General features: G+C 37.6%; 1 long non-coding RNA gene across 2 annotated transcripts; it reads right to left on the bottom strand.

The window, feature by feature from the left end:
- Positions 1–573: 573 nt before the first annotated feature.
- On the bottom strand, positions 574–2,812 carry LOC137840822 (uncharacterized). 2 transcript variants are annotated; one of them, XR_011087904.1, is made up of 5 exons: positions 2,616–2,812; positions 1,644–1,760; positions 1,279–1,427; positions 798–987; positions 574–668 (listed from the first exon to the last, which is right to left on the bottom strand). It is a non-coding gene; the product is annotated as an uncharacterized lncRNA (long non-coding RNA). The 2 variants fall into 2 exon arrangements; XR_011087903.1 differs by lacking the exon at positions 574–668 and having other exon boundaries at positions 725–987; positions 2,616–2,809.
- Positions 2,813–3,806: the final 994 nt, after the last annotated feature.

The following is a 3,806-nucleotide window of genomic DNA, read 5'->3' on the forward strand; positions in this document are numbered from 1 at the left end:
TGTCTAATCAGGTCCTATAACAGCATCTTTATGGATGTAGTGGAGCATCCTTCAGCATGACACTTTAGTCGTTTTGCGGTTGAGGATGTGTGGAACTATAGCTGTAATATAATCAGCCTCCATAATGTCCATAACCAAAATATGATCTAAAAACATGAGACAACTTTCGATCCATACGGAGGGCCCCACAAGTAGCCATCAGAAATCTGTTATTGTGTGTGTGTGAATGATTGGCTTGGTTGGAATAACCAAGACAACTTTAGATCCATACGGAGGGCCCCACTAGTAGCCATCAGAAATCTCTTATGTGTGTGTGAATGATTGGCTTGGTTGGACACCCATGGGCGCATGTTTCAACAATCCTTCTATAGGTGTGTGTGCCACTGGTTCGTTTGGGCTCTATGAGGAGAACCACTAAAACCATGTGATCCAATGGTTGGCTGAATGCTGTTTAAGGTACCTTCTGACTAAAGAACAGCTTTCCAACTAAAAGCTGTAAACTAAGAGAACAAGAAAAGGTCTACAAAGTTTATTTCTTACAACAAAGTCTAACTGAATGTTACCTGTTGGCTGGCATCTTGTTTGATGTTATCATCAGGGCCAGAGTCCTGCCAAGTTCTGTCTGGTTCAGGCAGCGCACCGTCAACAGGAGCCTGAGAGCCTGTCACCTGGAATCAAAACCACAAATAACTTACCAACATCATACTGAGAGTAATTCAAATAAAAGAGACAAAAATCTTCCTTTTTTTAATAACAAATTAATATTCCAACTTGCATACTTGATCTTACTGACTTACTTTTTCACGCCATGGCCATTTAGAATCACCATAGTTGTAATCGATTTCAGTTCCCATTTCTATGTTTTTGATGGCAAAAAGGCACAAATGGGGCTCGTCATTTACTATTTTTTTCATGGTGCAGTTTGGAGACTTGTGGTTGTCATTCACTAATCTTCCAAGAGAGCCATCCTCTGTTGATGCATCAATACTAGGAAAGAAAAAACAGAAATCAAACATTTTGTATCATATAACTAGTTTTTTAGTAAAATAAAAGTTGGCTTACAGAAATAAAAACTTGCAACATTTCAAAAGAAAAGTTGAGAGGGAAACAATGTCTTTTTGAACGTCATAGCACTAAATAAAAAAAAAATGTTAATGCCACAATCCTGATGTGTTATTGAAATATTGCTTCTGAGTGACTCACTAATTTAGGGTATTTTATTCCAGTCTCTTTCTAGAGTTCATAATTATTGTATAGAAAATATTTGGATATACATACCACCAGTAATGATTCTGCCATTCAAAGTCAAAGAGAAATGTACTCTCCTTTTCAGAGTACTGCTTGTTTGGCATTTTTCTGCTGACAGAAGTTGTATTCTAAGATGAACTCTCCTTGTTCAAAGTGCTGGGTAGCAAACACGCCTCTTCCTGCAAGGACATTTTATATAAAACCATTGGTTATGAGAAAATAAAGATACACCTTTAACCAAATAATTGTGGTGTTATCTTACAATTTTAATACTAAGTTCTCGCTTAGAAACAGAAATACAACAACCAATCTGAATTTGATTGTTTTTTGTGTTGTTTTATAAAATAAATAAATATATACTTAATGGATAAATGGTCTAAAAATGAGTTTATTACCTTTTTGATCATCAATAAATCTTTCCACTAGTCCAGGTTTGTCCTTTGAGGATTAAATGTAAAAGGCTGCTTCATCAGCAGGCTTTTTTCTTGCTTTCCTTTTGGACATTTCTGGCTCTAAAAAATAATTCAAAACATGGCAGAGAGAACTTTAACAAGCACTCTATATTAATTTTAAAAGATTTGTAATCATCCACTGTATAAAGACTGAAGGAATAAGCCTGGCCTGAGAACTAACAGAACAAGAGTGATTAAAGAAAGAATATTTTTCAGAAAATACTGATATATTAATGAAAATGTTTGTCGGTTTGAAGCTGAGCTTTGTTACTTTTAACTAGTCACAGTTCCAACCAGGTGCTGCATCCAAAGAAAAGTTATTTCAATAGTTTTACCAGTATAACTCGTTATACTTTTCAGGAGCTACCAACTCGTTTTTATTATGTTTGTGTTTGAAAAGTGAACGTAGCATCCTGATTAGCGGTAGCTAATTAGCCAATAAGCTAGTTTCCGGATAGTTTTATTTGCGTCAGAATGCTTGTGTTATTTAAAGAAAGCATTCTTACATGATAGAAAACCACCGAGAAATACAGAAGACATGCAGATATATCATAACACTGAGCACACACGTGTTTGACGAGTTTTGAAGTGGTTTCGGCAATTACGGCCAGAGTCCGGTTCTGGGCTTAGCAATTATGAAACATTAGCACATCGAAATCATCCTGAATATAACACGGAGCAATTATACATTCTGTCGTTCTGTTTTACGCCATTGTTTTTAAAACCACTGCAAGCTAAGATGAATAACAAGTTAAAAAGCCGGACTGTCTGAGGGGAAAACGTTACGCCATCCGAGTGACAATATACCGAATCCGAAGCCATAATCATTGCATATAAACCCCTCGGGGTCTGGACAAAAAGCATTTCTACATCAGTTTCTTGTACTTAGTATTTACATGCAGTTGATTTACTCACCGTGTATGTTGTGTTTCGTTATGAGCAGCGTGTCTTCGTCGCGGAGCAGTCTCAGTCTGGCGGCGTCACACGTGGCGAAGTGACGTTAAGCTGGTGGTTTTAGCCGCATGAAGCTAACACATGCAATACCTGCTGATTTAACTAATATGTAAACTGATGGTAAAGAATAAATTACTATTTATTTATACCTTTATTTTTATGTTTAGAACATGAAAAATGCACGAGATGCTGATTTAACTAATATGTAAACTGATGGTAAAGAATAAATTACTATTTATTTATACCTTTATTTTTATGTTTAGAACATGAAAAATGCACGAGACAGTTTTTAAAATAAGCCTAATGGAATGAGCGTATTTTTATAAAGCAAGTGTAATGAATATTAAATAACGTAGATAAATTGCAATTGTAATGCAGGAATTTTATGTTTACAGTATTATTTTAGCTGCTATGGTTACTAAAATAATAATTACCTGGTTTAAATCTACAGGAAATAGCATTTTATTTTCTTAATCAACACTCGGATCACGAGGTGCCCTGATTGGTTGAATCACACACACTTCCGGTAGTGTGTATACTTGCAATACCACTTGCCATGGTCGGGGGGCCGCTACTGAGCACACACACTTCACACACACAATTCTCAACATTGCGACCATGAGGGGTAAGTGAAAAAAATTCGTGAGGCATGTTGTTAGAGCATTTCAAGCTGTTTTAGAGTGGTTTCCCGAGTGGGGTCCATGATTTTGGACCCCACAACGACACAGGGCCCCACTTTGTTGGTGGGCTCCCTGTCTTCGGACCCCCCATACTAATAAAAACAAGTACACACACACACACACACACACACACACACACACACACACACAACTGCTGCATCCATAAATCTAGTAGCAGAGGCCGCCAGTTAGTGTATGTGTGTTGTTGAGACAAGAGAAAATCCAAATGTGATGAGGCAGCAGAGCCCGTGTAACGCTGCCGTTTTTATGCCGATCGTTGGTCAGATGTGATGATTTGACAGCATTAACGTGATGTTGTTTACTGGGTGTATATTGCCCTTTGCCTTGCCCAGAGGCCAGTCAATTGTCATAGAAACACGTGTTCACTTTTACTGGCCACAAAGAAAACATTTTAAGGCACCGCAGGACGAACGCATTTATCGTCCAAGCATCCATCCGACTCTGTCTGTCC

This window comes from Syngnathus scovelli, chromosome 12 (genome assembly GCF_024217435.2).
Source record: "Syngnathus scovelli strain Florida chromosome 12, RoL_Ssco_1.2, whole genome shotgun sequence".
In the NCBI taxonomy this organism is placed as follows: domain Eukaryota; kingdom Metazoa; phylum Chordata; class Actinopteri; order Syngnathiformes; family Syngnathidae; genus Syngnathus; species Syngnathus scovelli.